The following is a 21,236-nucleotide window of genomic DNA, read 5'->3' as shown; positions in this document are numbered from 1 at the left end:
ACAAGCAATGAAAAGGGGCAGAAGAGATACATTGGACAATTTGATAATGAAACAAATGGTAATTCAATTTAACACCTTGCCCCTGCACCACACACACACACATACACACACACACATGCACCCACAGAGTGTGTTTTTTATGTCTGAACACATGGATTAGCACTTCTTTTCATAAAATTCATGTAATTTCTTGAGAATGCTAATCTCCTGTAGCGAGGATTTTGAGGTTGCCCAAAAAGGAACAAATGCTTTCTCCATCTTAGCTAACAGATACCACACATTTTCCTAGTCACTTGCTCTATCGCTCAGTAGAGTGTTTTTTACCAAATATTTTCACTTATCTGTTTGTATTAGACCTGCTATGTGAGTAAACTTTGCAAGAATAAGAGTCACATATGTAACAGCTAAAACTAGTGCCTCATACAGATCCACGTACAGAGACTTGCATAAGAGCTCTTATTGTTGAGAAGGTCCCATGAATGAGCTCAGTTAAAGCTCAGGAGCCTGGACAAAGATTACTCTTATGGTTAATGGCACTTTTCTTTGGGATATAATACATTTTGTTACGAATGTTTCCTCCCCAGGATCTGAGTGTGGGATTGTGATTCTGGTTGGAGATTGCAGTGGCGACTCCATACTCTTGTCTTCTGGTGAGGGGAGAAAGCTTCTTAAACAAGTTCCTTGAAGAAGCAGATTATTTTGGAATGCCTGAAACCCTGACTGCTCAGGAACATGTCAAGGCAACAAGTATTTATTATGCTCCATATGTTCAACATGGCCATCAATTGATAGATCACCATCAAATGAAAGACTTGTTTTCTACTGTCAAAGAATTACATGGAGAAAAAGACACACGCATGCATTCAGAGACACGCAAACAATGGCAAAGTTTGTATTTTCTCCACGGAGGTAGATAGAGTTCTAGTACTAAGAGATGGTCAGGAAAAAAACTGAATAAACACTGCGTGGTCCATGGGACACATTTGGAGAAGTGCTGAGTGAAGTACTTGGACATTGTGCAGTAAGCGGCAAAGTCAGCATCACAGAGAGTAGCAACTAGAGGAAGAAAGAAGAAAAGAATGGTCAAGGTCAGGGAAGACCAGGGAGGGCTTTGTGCAATAGTGTGATTTAAGCCAGCCTTTGGAAGATGGGTAGAATTTGGAGAGAAGGGAAGGGAGGAAGGAAGGAAGGAGGCATTTCAGATAGTCGGATAGGCACAGATTTAAGCAAGGCTCAGAAATGAAACTAATCTCCATGAAGAGAGAAGAGCTTTGTGAGAGCAGAGGTTGATGGTGAAGGAGTCTGAGATGTGAGCTGGACATGCAGTGAAGGATAAATAGACTGTCTGGTAGGGGGGCATGAATGCCAGGCAGAAGCATCTGGCATGATTAAGAAAGCCGTTTCATGTGGCTTTTCCAAATGTGACCTATTACAGAATTTTCTTCCATGCTATTTTCCCTGTCATTTATGTCATTCTATTCAAGAATCTCAGAGGGCAGTTTGTTTGCTCCATTGCGAGCCAGGTATTAACCACTCTTAAGAGCCTTATTTGAAGAAAGTAAGGGTCTACTTTATCATTCTGCGGATGGCAAAGAGTTTATATTTTGTTATCCTGATCTCCTAAACAGTGATTTTAAATTCAAGTGGTGAATAGATGCATTATGGTTGTCAGAGAACACACTAATAGAATTTACTTTTGCTTACTTTTATGAAATGGTCATATTCATCAAAATATATTTTCTAATAAATAATATATTGTCACAGTAAAAAAGGACATTTAAAATTATCTAAATGAAATTTCTTCTTCCTGAATAATCTGAATGCACTGTATTATTTGGAAGTCTAGTGTTCCTTCAGATGTTAATATGTGCTTTGTGAAAATTATACAATGGTCATATAAAGTGGGATAATATGTTTCTTTAAGACTTCCTGGTCTCTTACGTTAAAGTATACTGTGGTTCTTCAGGAGGAGAATGTAATATTTTATGTGAGAACTCCTATCCTACTTTTGTTTTCCCTGTGAGGAAAAATTTGTCATTTTATGGAATTCAGTTCCATAATGGAAAATGGAAAATGTTCCACCAGGTATTTACCTGCTCTCCTCTCGGGATTTGTAGTCCTGGCCTATGTTAATTTGGGTGAGGGGAAGGAACAGGGTGACAAGTGTCCTTCTTTGGCATGACTGTGCTTCTTTGTCAAATGATACAAATATTAGAAAATAGGATTGTCATTTTATTTTCTAATATCATTTCAATAAAAATTACAGTAGGTCAGAATTTGCTGATATTTAAGACCACATACTAAGCTGAAAACTGGTCTTTAATGAGGGAACAGCATCCAGTTCTCTAATTTTCATTAATAATTATCTGAGTTATAGCAACCAGTAATATTTTTACATTAATTTGTAAGCTTTTCATTACTAGTGTTAGACTTTTTCACGTTTATCAGCCTTTGTTTTTTAAAAATTATATGTTTTATCTTAGAATAGTTTTTGATTTACAGAAAAATTGTGAGGATAATACAAAGAGTTCCCAAATATCACACACCCCATTTCCCCTATTATTAACAGCTTTAAATTAGTATGGTGTATTTGTCACAATTAATAAACCAATGTTAATACATTATTATTTTTTTATTGAGGTATAGTTGATTTACAATATTATATTAATTTCAGGTGTACAGCATAACGATTCAGGATTTTTACAGATTATACTCCATTAAAAGTTATTACAAGATAATGGCAATAAGTCCCTGTGCTATACAATATATCCTTTATACATAGAAGTTTGTATTTCTTAATCCCATACCCCTAATTTGTCCCTCCCTCCTTTCCTCTCCCCTTTGGTAACCACAAGTTTGTTTTCCATATCTGTGAGTCTGCTTCTGTTTTTCATTACATTCATTTGTATTATTTTTCAGATTCCACATATAAGTGACATCATACAATATTTGTCTTTCTCTGTCTGACTTATTTCACTAAGCACAGTATTCTCTAGGTCCACCCATGTTGCCACAAATGGCAGGATTTCATTCTTTTTTGTGGCTGAGTAATATCCCATTGTATGATATATACCACATCTTCTTTATGCATTCATCTGTTGATGGGCGCTTGGGTTGTTTCCATATCTTAGCTCTTGTAAATAGTGTTGCTGTGAACATTGGGGTACATGTGTTTTTGTGAATTAGTGTTTTTGTTTTTTCTGGATATATACCCAGGAGTGGAATTGCTAGATCATGTGGTAGTTCTATTTTTAGTTTTTTAAGGAACATCCATACTGGTTTCCCCAGTGGCTGCACCGATTTACATTCCCACCAACAGTGTACAAGAGTTCCCTTTTCTCCTCATCCTCGCCAACATTCATTATTTGTAGACTTGATGATTAAAGTCCATAGTTTATTCAGATTTCCTCCATGTTTACCTAATGTCCTTTTTCTGTTCTACAAACCCATGTAAGATAGCATATTACACTTAGTTTCTCAGACTTTCCTTGGTTTTGATGACCTTGATAGTTTGGGGGTATATTGCTCAGGTATTTTGAAGGATACCCCCAACTGGAATTTGTTTGATGTTTTCCTCATGACTAGACTGGAGTGATGTGTTTTGGGGAGGAAGATCACAGAGGTAAAGTGCTATTTTCACCACATCGTATTCAGGGTATAGGCGATCAACCTGACTTATCATGGGTGAAGCTAAACTTGATCACCCGGCTGAGATGGTGCTTGTCAGGTTTCTCCACTGTACAGTTACTCTTTTCCCCTACTCTCCATCCTGTACTCTGTAGGAGGAGGTCCCTATGTGCAACCCACACTTAAGGAGTAAGGAATTAGCTCTGAGTGCATTTCACAGGGGTTACTCTTTCCTTCCTCCTGCCAGAGCCTGGGGCCTCTTTCTTGGTTCTTCAGCGTGAGAATCTGTTGGAGTTCCTGCAAATAAAACCCATAAAAGTGTTGGGGTGCCTCTAAAACAGCAGTCCCTCATCTGTGTCATGCTAGTCCACACTCCACCTCCAGCAATTTATCAAAATAACCATGGAAGTGTCCAAGGACCTGGGCTCCAGGTGAGCCGAGTTCAGCTGTGTCTCTCTGAATACATCTGTCTCCAGGTTTCAGGGTGGTAGTTTGCTCTGTGACCTTAGTTCTATGATGGACCCAAGACAAGTCATTGATTTTAGTTTTGTCCAACTTTTTCTGGTTATAAGAAACAACGTCCAAACTCTTTACATGTTGGAGCTGAAACCAGAAATTAAAACTAGTAAATTTTAAGGATTATCAATCTCATTTGGTATTTTGTATGAAAATTAATTGTTAATTCCTATGATCATATTGCAACTGTAATATAGTCTAGTAATTGGGTCAAGGAATAGTAATCATTGGTTCCTATAAACCTTTTCTAGTTTTATTATTCTGAGTTGATGACTATATTAACTTTCAAATGACATTGACAAACCACTTTTTCTTTAATTTTAAAAATTATCAACATTTTAGAGAAATGACTTTTTATAAAAAATTATGCCTATTCTTACTCTCTAGCTTTCAATAACAGTTAGTCCTCTAAGCATACAATGCTATTTCATGAATATAAAGACATTAAAAATAACTTTATTTGTTATTATTTTTAATGGAGTAGAACATTAAATAATGTTGCATATGAAATATTTCCTAACTTTTAAATATTACTTTTATCCTTCATTGAGTCTCTTGATTAAGGTTTATAACTTAAATATTTAATTAATTATGAAATTGATTAAACCTGGTTTGCTGTATTGTTTGGTGCTATTATAATTCTTATATATACAGAACTGTCAGTGGATTAGCTTGGACAAGTTATTTAAACTCCCTATGCCTCATTTTTTCCCTCTGGAAAAGAGGGATTATAATATACCTACCTCATTGTGGAGTTATGAGGATTAAAATGAGTTACTCTAAAGTCTTTGGCTAAGAGATTCACATATAGTAAGCACCAGATAAATGTTAACAATTATTATTATCTTGGTTATAGGGTGATTTCAATTACCATTACTTGCTATTTTAGAATCACATATAGTTAGAGCTGGAAGGTACTTGGAAAACTATCTAGTTCAGGGATCTTAAGTAGCCTGGATCCACGGCTGGATTTAACTTTCAGAGGTTTGGTTAACACAGTGTTTTAAAATTATTTTTAATTTAAATACTTTTTGAGAGAGCATAAAAATCCAGTTTTTCATAATCCCTACTACTCCCTGTTGTTGTACATTATCATTTTGCATTCCACATTTTGTTTACCTGCTTGGCTCCTAAAAACATTTGAATATGTAGCCCTTGACCTAGTCCATTCCTCTCATTTAATAGAGAAGCTAATGAGTTCCAGAAGGATATATAAAGACCTCCAAGTTGTGACCAAACTGGAAATAAGATCCAAGACTTCTGATTCCTAAACCAATGTTATCCCCATTACACCACGCTGTGTGCTTTAGTTGGAATCACTTAGATCAGGTCTCTCTTGAATGACAATACACTGAAGGGCCTAAAATTGAGTTATCATCTTATAATACATGTCTGTGGGGAGAATGTGTAAATTCTTGAGGATAAAGTTACCCTCACAATTGAAAAACAAAAAACAAAACAAAACAGACTTAAGATATGTGGCAATATCCCTCTTCCCTTTTTAAAATGATACAGATGGGTCAAGTTTGGAAACCACCAGGAGACTTTTTTCCCCCTATTAACTAGGCATAACTCCTAAACTAAAACAGCAGCTTGAGCACATCATTTCAAAATCTGCTCATGAGGTTTTCAATTCACAGTTTGTTCTTATGCTGTCTGTAAAAGAGGGAGTAAAGCTAAAATTATTTGTGTGGGACTAGAGCATCATAATAAGAAACTCTTCTGGTCGTGAGCACGGTAACAACAATGAAATCACTTCTACAAAATATAAGAGGAGGAAAATGATATCATTAACTTTGAACACTCTAAATCTGGTAAGTTGGATGCAATGTGCAGCATATACAAATAGAAAAGTTAGGGAAGTTGAGGTTTATTTAAAATGAGATGAGTGCTTTGACAGTAAATTGGATTTTTGTATAAGATTTCACTCTATCTTTTGTCACATTTCCATCACAAAATCAAGAAAGGAAATAAGACAGTGTAGGTACCTGAGCCTGACTCCCTGTCAGTTCAGTGGGAGGTTTTAATTAGGAACTCTTCTTTCAGTAAGAATGAGAAAATGCGAAAAAGGTGACAAGTCTTATCAGTTGACAGTCATAAGAATTAGGCAGATTTCCTATAGAATGTTTGTTTGCTCTCCATGGGGACAAATAGAATATGCTGTTTAGAAATTCTGTCTTATGGCAAGTACATCAAGAGACTTTAGGTTTCAGTTATTTGCAATCTGTAGTCTGCATAAGAATCGTCTGGGGTTCTTACTGCAGGAGACTTCAGGTTTCAGTCATTTGCAACCTGTAGTCTGCATAAGAATCGTCTGGGGTTCTTACTTCAGGGACAGGGCTACTGCACTAGAATCTGTGGGGGTGGGGCTGAGGGGCTGGGACAGCATCCCAGGAGATTTGATGCAAGTTATTTATGGACCATATATTGAAAAATGATGATAATGCATCTTGTCTCCTATAAGAATTTTAAAAGAGTTCATCTTGTTCTCTCCTTACTTCCTTTCCTCCCTACCTTCCTTTCTCCCCTTTTCTCTCCTTCCATCCTTCTCTCTCTCTCTCTCTCTCTCTCCTTTTTTACTTTCTCTGTATGCTCAACACTATTTTAGTAGCAGACAATAATGGAAGACTTGAAGATCTGAACTTTGCCTCCAAGGTATTCATGACCTACTTGATAGATATAATGCCACTAATAAATTACATAAGAAAGCATAGATTGAAGCATAAGGAGCCAATAGGAAGATGCTTGAGTGCAAGAGGAAGCCACAGAGCCCACGATGGAAGGGCTGAGATGTGACCAATTAGTGGAAAGCATTGCATTATCATTTTGGGAGGTAGAGTTCTAGGGGTCAATTCAGTCACAATACAGTTGTGATTTTTCCACATCACAAGTGTATAATCTAGGGCAAGACATTTTGTATCTCTGAGTCTCAGCTTCTACATCTTTCTAAAAAGGAAAAACATTCCATATATATATTATATATATATATACATAGATAGATATATATTTATATTGCATAATATATAGCTATATATTAAATATATATATTTAATCAGTAATTTACTAGGCGGGAGGAAGTTTAGAAGAAGATTATTCTGACATTGGTAGAGAAGAGATATTGTTGGGGGTAGAAAATAGAATTAGGTTGGTTAACCTATAGCAACCTAGGCAAAAGCTGGTGAGAGTTTGGTGCTGCGTAGTGCAGTGAGAAGAGAGCAATACAGATATGAGAGGAGATTTATGAGGACACTGCCCCTACAGAAACTGGTTTATGTTTGGGTCTGATCAATAGAAAGGAAGGATGGAGACTTCAGGACCCATTAGAAGATGGACAGACAAAAACCAGAGAGGGAAGATCAAAGAGAGCATGGATTTGGGGAAAAGTCTGATTTTAGACTTGCTGAGCTTGAGGTTATGTCAGGATTTAAAAAAGGAAATGTTCATTAGTCTAGCTCAGATGAGTAGAAAGGAAAAAAAGTATTGACTTGGGAGCCAGGAGCAGGAAGGTGGTAGTGAAGGCAGTCAAATAGGTTAGTCCTTCAAGGGAAGGAGTTTATAGAAAAGATATCAAAGATTCAAGACTTAGCCTTGGGAAATATCAGTAATTAAGAGCAGTTACTTATGTGTAGTTGTAAAAAGTATAGTAATTCTGTGCATTTTATTTGATCCTCACAAGAGCTGGGTGATGTAGATGCAAGAGGGTTTTACCTGTTTTACAAATGTGGGACTCAATCTGTTATAGGTCATTTTCCTACAGACTAGCACAGATGGGAGTCACAACTTAGGTGTTATATCTCCAAATTCGGAATTCTTGAAACCATGAAGTCAAGAGGAAGGAGATCGGCCAAGCATTCCTGAGGTCTTCTGTCCCTCGTTCTGTTCAAGCCTAGGTGATACATGAGTGTAGAAATGGGCTATGTCCCACGCATGTGGAAACTGCTAAAAAGGCTGATTTTCTCTACAAAAGATTGTTTCTGGAAAGGCTTTTATTTCTGGAGAGCAAAAATGTAATCACTAAAGTTTATGGAATCTGCTGAAATCTGGGGTACTATAACAGTATCTTTGATCACAACAGAAACATGACCAACTCAAACAAAAAACTCAGAAAGAGGAATTTATTTATTGACTCATGTAATAAACCATGGCCATTTCAGGGACGGAGATGGAAAGAAAAGTGGAAATACTGTCAAGAATCTTTCTTTCATCTCTGCTTCTTTCTTTCTTTCTTCTATACATTTGGGGGCAATGGGAACCATGTTTGTCACCTTCTATACTTAGATTCTTAGAGCTTGGGAACCAGAGAGAAAGATGCTTTCTCTCTCCCAGGGCTGGCTGAGGATGTGACAGTGGGATGCAGGTTGGGGATTGTAAATTGGTCTCTTCCAAGGATGGTTGTTTCTTAGATTACCATTTCAGTAGGTGCTACCAGGTAGACAGTGGATGTTGATGAAAGACCAACAGGCTAGGCTTTCCTCAGGCATGGCTAACATCTGCACAGGCATTTAACCACATCTTACTGGAGAATAATGATGCTCTCTATTTTATTTTAAAGATGGTTATCAGTTTTTATCCTACCTCTTGCTTCACAAATATATATTTTGGAGTACCACTTCACAGAATCATTATTAACTTGAATAAAACTACATTATTTCGTTGTAATTGTAAGTGCTAGTCTTTTGGTCTTTTTCTCTTCCATATGTCAGTAAAAACAATAAAATGAGGACAAGTGAAAGAGGCCTTTGGTGATTTGTTTGAATGCATCCTGTTGGCTGCCGTGCAACTCTCAGCTTGCAGCTCTTGGCCTGGCAACGTAGTTTCAATGTAATCAGAGACAACCATTATTAAATCATTCTAGCCAGACTTATCTACACCTACTGAATGGCCAAGCAACAGCAACAACCTGCATTTTCGCTTTGGGCATTTTGCTAAGAACAAATTAGTCATTACTATGTCAAAAATTTGTTAATGAGTTAGAAAAAATATACACTGTAAGTGTTCCCCTAAGTTACAATCAGTTTGATGATATTCTAGTGAGGTTTTATTGATTTGCCTGTTTTAGATGAAAAGCATCCAATTTTTTTTTCCATACTTTTCCCCTGTATTATGCTGTATTGTGTTATTATAGTAAGAAGTGCATAAGCTTTAGGATCTGATGGCCTTAAGTTCAAATTTTGGTTTGTTCTTCATTCAACAAACATGTGCTTAGTGCCTCTTAATAGACACTCTATTAAGTGTAAAGGATGTAAAATAACACAAACACTGATCCCAGCAAGTTCATAGTCTCATGGTAAAGGAGGAAGGGGTGGGAGAGGTGCAGAGTGCATGATGGGATGCAGAAGTTGGGCAGCACCCAGCCCATTGGAGGGAGGCGGGGGAGAGGCTCCCTAGAGAGATGTGGCTTGACCTGACTTGTGTTGGTTGAGAAGGAAGGGGGAACAATGGAGGAAAGTGTTCCAGGCACAAGGACTACATAAGAGAACGAACGTCAGGGGTACTAAAGAACATGGCGTGTTTTGGTGTGTTGGAGAATTTGGCACATAGTTGAAACTTATAAATATTAGTCAAATAGTCAGTACAGGGCAAGGTGTGCCATGGGAAAGAAGACTAGGGGGAAGATAAGAGCCACATCACAGAGGGCTTTATAGGTGAGTATTTTGACCTTATCCTGAAAGCTATGGGAAGCAGTCGTTTATTATTATTTTATGTCAAGAAATGACATGATCAGATTCTTCTATGCATTCTGGAGAATGGATAGAAAGGGCCTACTTTAGAGGCATGGAGACAAGTTAAGAGGCTGTTGTAATCCAGGCGAGAATAGTGGGGTCCTGAGTTAAAACTGTAGGAGTGGGGACAGAGGGAAGGAGACAGGCTTGAAACATAAAAAGAAAGAATTGATACTTGATTTATAGAACACAGGGGGTGGTGAGGGAAAGCGCTGGAGAAATCAGGACCTCCCCAGATTTTCAGCAGCTGGTTGAATAGGTTTAGTGGCAATGATGAAGTTAGCTTCAGGCATCCTCAATGCAAGGTATAGAGGGTGTGTTTCTCTGGGTGGAGATGTTACATTGATAACCGGACCTTCAATCTGGAAGGCTGGAGTGCAATCTGAGCTGAGGATATACCCTTGGGAGTTCACAGCCTTCAATTAACTACTGAAATTTTGGATGAGCTCATCCAGAGAGAAGGAGGTAGACCAAGCTGAGAGCCCATGAGAACCAGAATTCTTAGGGAAAGAGAGACCCTAGCTGAACATGGAGGAAGGATAACCAGACATATAAGAGGAAGTCTAGGAGAGAAGGATGTTATATATGCCAATGGGAAAAGATTTTTGTGATTTTGTGCTTTGAACAAGTTTGCAATCTCCCTGTGACTCATTTACTTTGTCAATGAAAATGGAATAATAATATCTATTGCATTGCATATTGTGAGGATGATAGTGATAATAAATCCATTCATCTGCTATAAAGCCTGTAGCATGAAAATCATCAATGAATATTTTTTCTGCTTCCAATGTTGATTGAATTATGAATAAAATTGTTGATAATAAAATCTTCCACCTAATGAGACTTATTATTTCCTTCAGTAATTTCAGCAGATCTCTTTCCTAATGACTGAATCTCCAAAATCTAGTAATCAGCTCCAGTAAGGAGTTCTGGTGTCAAAGCCAGCAGTGTCTGGTGAAGAACATTTCCAGAAATATTTTTGTTTCCTTCCTTCTGATAATACTGTGATCAATCTTGTTTAAAAACACCTGCATTTATTTCGTATTTGAATATGCAATCAATATCAAGTGTTAAACTTCCTTTACAAAATTACATTGATCATCCCAAACAGTACAGTATGTACTTGAAAAAATATGTTTTTTAAGGTTTTGAGTATTATTCTTCACATCTACTTCTGTAGGTTTCATGTGCCTCACAATTTAGTTCCTTTTATTAAAGCAACCTAATCTGGGGAAATCTGAGAAGAGATGGGAAGGCAACGTTTTCTTGCTTTTGAAATCTTACAGTTATTCGTTTGTGCGCTTTGAAGTTGAACTGAAAGACTTAGCTAGATTCCTTTGTGGAGCACACAGACAAATTCAACCTCTGGCTTTATGCAGAAATTTCAAACATTTTCATTTCTGTTTTCCTTTTCATGTAACACAAAATACCTCCCTCATTTGATCATGCTTAGTGTCTGGTTTTCAGAGCAATTTCTTAGGCTTGTTTGACATTTGGAGGCAAGGCATATTGCAAGGTAAGAGGTAGGAAAGAGTAGAAAAGAGAGATGAGACACACTAGATTGATTAAAGATCAGGCAAATCTTTCTTTAATACACTTACTTCTTTTTATACTCTTTCCATTTCTTCAGCAGCAACTTGGAGAAGAGTCCTGCTCACAAGTGACTGTACCAAGGTCTTGAAAGAACAATGTGTTTCATGCCTGCCTTACCCTCATTTTGTGTTTATAGGAAGTCAATAAGCACAATAGTCCAATTACCAGAGGTTTCAGTGTACTCTTGACACTGTCATACATTTGTTCAAGTTGGGCTAGATGATCTCCAAGTTTCTTGTCTGTTTTAAGATTGTGTAACCTGAAGTCCTTTAGCTCCTAAACCTATGATCCATGACCTTAAAACTAATCTATCTCTATTTGTCTATCTATCTATGTATCTCTCTGTCTCTCTATAGGCTTGTCACCTACTTCTCTGTTTCCTCATCTGAAAAGCTAAGATAATGATAGTACCTATTTCCGTGCAGAATTAAAGGACTTGATGCTCCTAAAATACATGTATCAGCTTCATGTGCCAACTTCCAAGCTTCCCATCAGTGCTGTCTGGCAGTTTCTTCCCCTAAATACAGTGTTTAGAATCTGGAGTAGAGCATATTTAGCGGAGGTTGAGACTGACATTCTGAAGAGTCAGAGGGACATCAAGGCTTAAACCTGGAAACCTGAGGAGGAGGCAGGAATGAGGGATTTGCCTGAGGCTGGGTCCACTTTTCTCAACTTCTGAGTGTCCTCTGCCTTTGAAACAGACTCTCAGTCTACTCTGGGAGTTCCACAGAGACTGAGATCACTTCTCTTCATAACACTGGAATTTATGAAAGCATCAAGCTGAGATGAGATGCAGGTATTTCAAAATCCAAAGTAGACTCTTATCACTTCCTAACCCACTAAAAGAGATTGACTACATTTAGCTAATTATTCAGGCATTTTCTTTGATGTAGAAAATCCAGAAAGATTTTAATATTTTATTGTTTGATTTTTATTCATCATATGTATATATTTGGGAGAGTGGAAGAAAAAGGGCACCTTTCCTTTTAAGAAAGCACAAGGGTTTGTATAAAGTAAAAAGATGAAAGGTGTTAGGAAAATGATCAAGGCAGAACTAAGCACTTATTATTCTGATGCTATTGTTCAACATTTTAGTCCAGTTTCTTCTGGTTTTGCAACTTGAATCTTTCATAGGATGAGAGGGAAAATATGTTTTTTTCAATGCCTCCATTTGTAGGATGTTTCTGACTCATTTGCTGCCTGGTTTTTCGCTGTGGTAAGCGCATCACTTTGGGATTGGATGCTCCTGAAATGATGATTTTCTTGTTCACCTCAATATTAGTGTTATCTGCAGAGATGAGTAGAATTGCAAATGCCAATAAATCATGTTTGTGACAATTTCTATAGAAACCAAAGTATTCATATTGGAAGAGAGATGCTTTTGTTTGGTAGGAAGGTGGTTTCCATGAGATCCTAGTTCCTCTTCTCCCAGCTGTGTGACTTTGGGGGATAATGATGGCTGGTGTGTTTGTAAAGTTTTATAATTTACAATGTCTTCAGGTGCATTTTACCTGTGATCCTACAACTCCCTTATGGGCTAGATTATAGCTACACTCATAAGAGAGAAGAGAAAAAGTAGTCCCAGAAAAGTAAATGGATTTTTCCAAATTTATGCAGCTCCTAAGTGCCAAAGCAATGGCTCCAGATGGATTTTCTTTCCACTGCAACATGTTGCTTCCTAAAAAAGTTTGATTCAAATAATTAAACTGTGAGTCTCAATTTCTTCCCATATAAAGTGTGCATATGGACTAGATATGACATCACTAACTCAGATCTAAAGGGGCAGCAGACAATGGTAATGAGGGATGTTGTCTAGATATAAAGGAATGATGTTAAATGTGGCAACAGGAGACGTGTCATCTAAAGGGAGTTGTTGCTGTCAAGCTCCAGGTATTATTTTTGCAGAGGAATGCAATAAAACCAGTGTTGTCAAGTTTTCTGCTTTTTAAAGAGAAGACAAAAATTTAGATGTTCAACTGAAACCTCCCTGTGCTTGAATAATGCTGAATTGACAGAACTGCGACCCCTTTCTAAGGTCTTCATGAGGTGGGGAACACCTTCATTTCCATTAAGTCTGATGTGCTGTAAAGTCAGTATTGTTTCAGTTTAACTTTCTGGAAAAATATATTTCTTTGGTCTGGAGGATTCATTAGGTTCATTGACATTTCAATTAATGTCTAGGCCAACTCAGTAATTGATTTGGACAAATAGATAATTTCTGAAGCATGAAAGGAAATGAAATATAATGAATGATATAAAATGAAATCCATAATCTTGGAGCATTATGAAAACAGAATACTCTCTACAGAAATCTTTGCATGCAGAGATTATTACTCATGTGTTTTTTCATGCCACCCAGAGGGCAGCTGAAGTTAGACAAAGAGGGATTTTTATTACATCTTATATGTATGGTCTACTCTATTGTTTTCACTCTCAGAATTGATGACACATCCAAACAAATGTAAGTGGTAAGTTAAGTCATTAAAGAGATTTATTTTTTCATCATCGTGTAATTCTGAAGTTAAACTTTGCCGTTCAGACTTCTGAGGTTGATGACGTGTGAATTTGGACTTGTTGGTTATAATCATAGTGGTGATACTGCTGCTGCTGGTGTGTGTCCAAAATATTTTGTACTAATGATATTAATAATAAAGAAGTGGCATTTGTTGAGTGTTTATTATGCATCAGGCTTCATGTTAAGGGTTTTTCTATTCATTAAATCATTTAATCCTCACAAATTCCCATGAAGTAGGCATTGATGTCTATTTTACAAATTAGAAAACTGCAACTTAAAGAGATTAAGTAACTGGTCCAAGATTACTCTGTTACTAAGAGGCAGATTCAAACCAAGTTTTAATTAAATGTATGGGGAAGAGGTCAGGAGGTATTTCCTGAGCATCTACTATGTACCAGGTAATATTCTGGGTTCTTGTGTACAAAACGAATTCCTGCTTTACTTAGGTTATATTTTATTTTTGGAGATAGACAGTAAACCAATAAACATACACAATAATGTCCAGCAGTACTAGGTATCCTAAAGAAAAGAACTGGGTCGGAGGATAGAGGGTCTGTTTTACATGGGGTGATGAGGGAAGGTCTGTCTGAGGGGTGACATGTAACCAGAGATATTAGAATAAAGTGGAGGGATGAGCAATGGGAATTTCTAGGACAGTCCTTTTGACAGTCCCTCTATGGTATGCAATTCACTACTCAGGTCTGGAATGGTATGACCCATCGGTTGGTTGTATTTAAGAGGGTTATGTAGTATCTTCCTAAGGCACGAGCAAGGACTTAGGAGGCAGACCCAGGTTAAAATTCTGGTTCTGCTCCTTTTTCCTCTGAGGTATTTAGACACCTGAAGTTTATCTTCAAGCTTTAGTTTCCTCATCTATAAAATTTGGATGATAATCCTTATCTCTTATGATAAGTGAACATTGCACACATAAAGTTCCCCTTTGCAGCCCCGGAACTACATATGTATATGCAGGAGTCATGCAACAAATGGTAGTTATTGTAATTATTTTTATAACCTGTGTCTTACAAAGGGGCATGGAGAAGTTCCCCGTGGTGTTTTGTGGTCAATGTGTGGGAGGGAATACGGCATAGAACAGGGGTCCCCGACCCCCGGACCACCGACCGGTACCGGCCCGCGGCCTGTTAGGAACCAGGCCGCACAGCCGGAGGTGAGCGGCAGCCCAGAGAGCGAAGCTTCACCTGCCGCTCCCCATCGCTCCCCATCGCTCGCATCACCGCCTGAACCATCCCCCACGCCCCCCACCCTCCGCCACTGTCCGTGGAAGAATTGTCTTCCACGAAACCGGTCCTTGGTGCCAAAAAGGCTGGGGACCGCTGGCCTAGAAAATCACCATGTACCCTCAGAACTGAATAGGGAGTGTGGCCAGAATGGAATCAGATCCAGGAAATAAGCTAAGAGAGGAGCCTGGTGTGGATAAAGTGGGTTTTCACATCACAGTAGTTAAGCGCAAGAATGAGAATTCAAAAGGCGATTTGAGAGCAAGGGTGGGTGGGCGGGGGGTTATTTATTTATTTAAATTTAACATTAAGAAGCATCCTAGAATATGCATACGGCTACAGAAGTTTACAGAGTAGCATGGAGAGGGAGAGAGAGAGAAAAAATTCCCGTCCTTTACAAAGCCCCACGGCCCTGCTTCCAAAGGCATGTGTCTTCTATTTAAAATGATGGTCCCTGGAGCCAGTGGGTTGGCCCAATGCCTGATAATCAAGAAATGGGTCTAGTCACGGTTTGCCTTCTGATACGCTGCATGGCTCTGAGCTAATCACTTCACCTCTTTGCCTTCAGACAGCAGAGGAAAGCTCTCCATACTTTGTCCATTTCAAAGGTATCCTTTCAGACAGAAAAACATTTACAGTGTCCCTCCTGTGATGTTACTTCCTGTTAAATGTGGGCGCATAATTTAGTAAAGAGGCAAACCTCTTTAAATCGCCAACATTATCTCATGGGCACTGAATTAGGTCTACAGCAGTCTGTTTTGGCAACAACCTGATCCTGGGGCAGCGGTAGCAAAACAACAGTGTGGTTCAAGGGTTCTGCTTGACTCAGTAGAAAGCCACAGACTTTGAAGGGTGTGTATCTGGGCTCCAGTTTTCTAACTTTGCTGTAATTTTAACTCTGTCACCTTGTCTAGGACATTTATCCCGTCTGAGCCTAGGTTTCTAGATCTATAAATAAAGACAGTTACAGCATGTAAGTTATTGGGAGGATTAAGTGAATGTAAAGTTATTAGCATTATGTCTGCCATCGCCATTTTAAAATGTCACTTTTTATTATATTTTTAAGTTTTGTTTAAGACCTGAATGCCTGGAATTGTCTGGAGGCCCAGATTTCAGGAGGCCTTGTCAAACCGGCACCAGGCTGTACAGTCAAAGGGGTCAAGTGGAAATAGCCCACTGGATCTGGATCTGCTCCAGCCTGGGGAGCTGGGTCTGCGCAGAGCTGATCCTCTGTCGGGGAGCCGTAGGGACTAATCCTTGGCCTGAATCAGTGGCAGTTCCAGTGGATGTGAGGCCTCCAGAAGTGTCCCTGGATGCCTAGGTGACTACAGTACTTACTGTTTGACAGTGGCTATTGCCGGACAAGGTGCAAGCTGAGGACATACATTGGCGGCAAAGTAACCCCTTAGTCTTTTTTTTTTTTTTAACATCTTTATTGGAGTATAATTGCTTTACAATGGTGTGTCAGTTTCTGCTTTATAACAAAGTGAATCAGCTATACATATCCATATATCCCCATATCTCTTCCCTCCTTAGTCTTGTTCACAGCAATTTCCGTCCCTTGCCAACGCATCTACGTTTGCTGCAGGTTGTTGTGAGGCTTCGGGGCACCCCAAAGAGTCATCTTTTTTAATCAATGGAAAGGAAGAAACGGCTTGCCTTTATTAACATCTAGGTCGGCTCTCTCAGAACAAGTGGGCTGCAAATCCCAGTGGCTTCTTAGCGCTGTCTCAGATGCCTCCATCCTTCATTACGCTATTCCCATGGTAACTCTCAGGAAGGGAGAAGAGGGGCAGCTAACCACTGAGGGGCTATTTTTAGATTTCTGGCCAAATGCTCTGACAAATCTGTTGAGGGAAAGAAAATGAGGCAAGTGTAGAAGAGGATTTCTTTTTCCAAAGACAATATCATTTAAAACTGATATTATGAAACTGGGAACAATCTTGAGGAATCATTTAACCCACTTCTACATCTAGAAAGATCCACTTTCAAATCATATCAAAAAATTGTTCAGTAGATTATTTTTAGAAAGTTTTACTTAATAGCCTATCCTACTAGATAAACTGTATTTCCTACCTTGAATTTACCCTGGATTGAATCTCAGTTTTCAGACCAAGGGAGTTGGGAATGAGACTGAGTACGATTGCTCAAGTTGTGGAATCACACAACCCTGGGGGCATCATTCCTTTATTCTGTGCTAATAATGACAGTCTCTAGGTTTGTGCAGTGCACATCCTGTGCAACTATCTGCACTGGCCCTGCTTCACTTATTTTTAAAATATGTAAACCCCTCCCATCCTCCTTAAAAGCCTTCAGGAATTTCTCATTGCTCTTAGGTTAAAGGCCATAGACTGGCTATAAAATACAACATGATATTGATCCTACATACGTGTCCAGAATCATTCAGTATTATTATAATTCTCCTTTGTGTTTCAGCAAAAACCTTCTTTCACAGTCTCAAACATGCCATCTTCCTCCATCTCAACATCTTTACACTTACCTGTGACTTTTTTCCCCATGCGCTCTGCCTAGTTAATGTCTGTAACTCTTTCTTATCCTTTAAATCAGAGCTCAAATATCAGAAAACGCTTTTTTGACCTCTAAAACAGAAAAGGCCCTTCTGCCATAGCCTCTTCTAACAACTTGTGCATTTCCTTTGCATCACTTAACAGTTTGTAATTCTATATTGATTTATGTAACATTTTAGTTTTTCTATTACTTTAAACTATGAGCTCCAAGTCGTTAGGAATTATATTTTTTGCTCACCATTATATATATAGTGCCTAGCATATGTTTGGCAAATTATTCTAATGACTATAAATGACTAGCAGTTATTTTAAAGGGACATAAACCCAGTTTTTCTGACAAGTCAAGCTGCCTATGTGACTTCACCGGGGCTCCTCAAAAATATAGTGTGCACCCAGATTTCCCAGAGAACTTGTTAAAGTGCAGATTCTGATTCAGTAGATCTGGGGTGAAGCTCATGATTCTGCATTTCCAACTGGTATCTAACTAGCTCTAAAACTTGGTTGCACATTGGAATTGCCAGAGGAGCTTTCAAAAAAAATCACCCTGGTGATTCTGATTTAACTGGTATGTGCTTGGCCTGGGCTTTGGGGATTTTTAAAGCTCCCTAGTTTATTCTAATATCCAATACTCTTGGAGAATCACTGATTCCAGGCAAAGCTCATCCTCAACAGTAGGCAAAGGGATATTTTTTGTTACCCTTTGCGCTGGACAGCATCTCACATGGCCACTTGATAAAGGTTCATGCTATTACTATTTTTTAAATGTCTGTCTCTTAGAGATACACAGACAAGTGGTACCAAGCATATGTTGTACGAGCAGAGAGAATCCTGTGTGAGAACAGAATGGTCCAATCTTAAATTTTCCCACTTCTTCACATGGGGAAATGTATTTCTTATAAAATATTTCAAAAGTAAGTGTACTATTGAAAAAAGTGGAACATTTTGGTAGAAACAAATGCAGTTATAGCAGTCTTTGCAGCCAGAGGAACAATGCATAATTACTCAGATAATATCAGGAAAAAGAGAAGTTTGGTGCTCTTCCAAAAGCTGCAACATTTACAGTGAGTTCCTTGATTCCCAGCTTGTTCATAATTGTGAATATGAAGAGGAACCAGAGGCTCTTGGGCATTGGGTTACTCTCTTTGAAGATCAATGCTTCTTAATCTAAAGCCTAGTAATAATCCTCTTTTCTTGTCATTAATTACATTGATGTTTTCCATTGATTTATTTTTGCTTGTGGTTTTAATCTTAAAAATTCCACAATGTGGAGTGTAATATCTTTGCAGTGTATAACTCAGCACAGTACTATGTTTTAAGCCCTACACTAGTTGTTTTCTTAATCTTCTCAGCAAACCTATTAGGTAGCTACCACCACTATTATCACATTTTACAGATGAGAAAACTGAGGCTAAACAACTCATTAGCTTCCCAAAGACAGAGATGGCCAGAGGCAGAGTCCAGGTATATCTGATATACCTCCCTGGGGCTCTCTCCTTTCCAATGTTATAAAATAGCAGTATATAGGCCAAATTCAGCCTTCAGATATATTGTCCAGGGGTGTCAATACATTTTTTAATGGGGTGCCACTACTTAGAATGCAGAAAATTTCCTATAAAAATCCAGATTTCAAGTTTATATTTATAGTAATCATATCTGACAACACTGAGTGACATGCCTGAAATCCTGAAACTTGCTTGAAGCTGAGTTATGTTTTTCCCTTTCAAATGACACTCTCCCTGCTTCTCACTAATATCTCATTTACTCCTGGTCTGCTCCAGCATTTATGACACCTGCTTGGCCCCTCCAGGCCTCTGGTTTTCAACTTAGCTTCTAAACTCTACTGAGGAAAGAAAAGATTCTTACGTCTTTAATACATTTTGCCATTAGGAAAAAAAAAATGTCTGGTCTCTCGGTGAAGTGGAGACCATTGCATAGCCATTTCCATCACTTCATATCTTTCTAGGACTATCTGTGTTTGCATCTGGCAGAGTGGTCGGATTTCTTTGAGTACAAAGTGGTGAAGCTTAGTATCCTACCTTCTGGTTCTAGTATTTAGCCATCTGGAGTGGTTTCAAATCAAAGTTTTGATTTCACAGGAGTTTATAAGTTGTGTGGTTGTCTTTCAACAACTGTAGCACTGTGGAGACTCGCGTATCCCTTGATCTCGTGGTATATAGTTGGGTTCTGTTCAGTCTCCTTCAAATAAGGCTATAATAAAGAGGAAGAGGGTGATGTCACCCTGGTGATGTCAGGACCTAGCTGATAAGGCCCTCGCAGTGCTGGCAGGGTTTGAATGCAGTCACTGATTTCTGATGCAGCAGGAAACGTAGACAAAAAAAGATTCTCTCTTTAGGAGTCTTCACCTTGGTTTTGAGAGTTGCTTGCCTCCATTTTGAGAGTGTAAGCCTCCAATTGCTTACACTCCATTGAAGTGTACTGTTTCCGTGTTTCCTTTTTATGCCTGGCTTTGACCTGCTGCCCACCTTGATACTGGTTTCTGTGCACTCTCTCTGAGCCACTATATCTTCTGTTCCTCACGGCAGAACCTTCTCACTGCACACGGGAGCCTGTCATTCAGCAGAGCTCATGCACACATTTTTTGCCTCTTAAACCTCAGAACAATCCTATGATATAGATCTTGTTATTCCCAGTAAATTTTGGCTCAAAAAAGCTGTAAAATTTGGTAAGTTGATAAGTAGAAGAATTTTCAAATGGTTAAATGCTAACCTTGTCTATTCTGTTCCATGTTTTGCTTTGGGTATAAGAGGCAGCTATTGTAGTTGAATGATGTCTACAAAACATGAGAAAAATAATTCAACCATTCCTTATTTCACCACATGGCATGCCATGTGAGGCATCATCAATTTTAAGATATGCCAATTACAATGGACTATTACTCAACCATAAAAAGAAATGAAATTGAGTTATTTGTAGTGAGGTGGATGGACCTAGAGTCTGTCATACAGAGTGAAGTAAGTCAGAAAGAGAAAAACAAATACCATATGCTAACACATATATATGGACTCTAAAAAAAGAAAATGGTTCTGAAGAACCTAGGGGCAGGACAGGAATAAAGATGCAGATGTAGAGAACAGGCTTAAGGACACGGGGAGGGGGAAGGGTAAGCTGTGATAAAGTGAGAGAGTGGCATGGACATATATACACTACCAAATGTAAAATAGATAGCTAGTGAGAAGCAGCCGCATAGCACAGGGAGATCAGCATGGTGCTTTGTGACCACCTAGAGGGGTGGGATAGGGAGGGTGGGAGGGAGACGCAAGAGGGAGGGGATATGGGGATACGTGTATACGTATAGCCGATTCACTTTGTTATACAGCAGCAACTAACACAGCAATGTAAAGCAGTTATACCCCAATAAAGATGTTAAAAAAGAAAATAAGATATGCCATTATCTGATATGCCACTGAGAACAGAAAAAATACTGTCAATTAAATTATGTCATTTAAATTATGTTGATTGTCATCCTTATTGCAAT

At 38.5% G+C, this 21,236-nt stretch overlaps 1 protein-coding gene across 6 annotated transcripts in view; it reads left to right on the top strand.

Annotated features, from left to right (window-relative positions):
- GRXCR1 (glutaredoxin and cysteine rich domain containing 1) overlaps positions 1–21,236 on the top strand; it is a 364,380-nt gene that overhangs the window by 282,757 nt on the left and 60,387 nt on the right. The window lies entirely within an intron of this gene.

Source organism: Balaenoptera physalus (assembly GCF_965194825.1).
Source record: "Balaenoptera physalus genome assembly, chromosome: 5".
In the NCBI taxonomy this organism is placed as follows: Eukaryota; Metazoa; Chordata; class Mammalia; order Artiodactyla; family Balaenopteridae; genus Balaenoptera; species Balaenoptera physalus.
The sequence above is the reverse complement of the archived record's forward strand: the minus strand, read 5'-3'. Positions and strand labels throughout refer to the sequence as shown.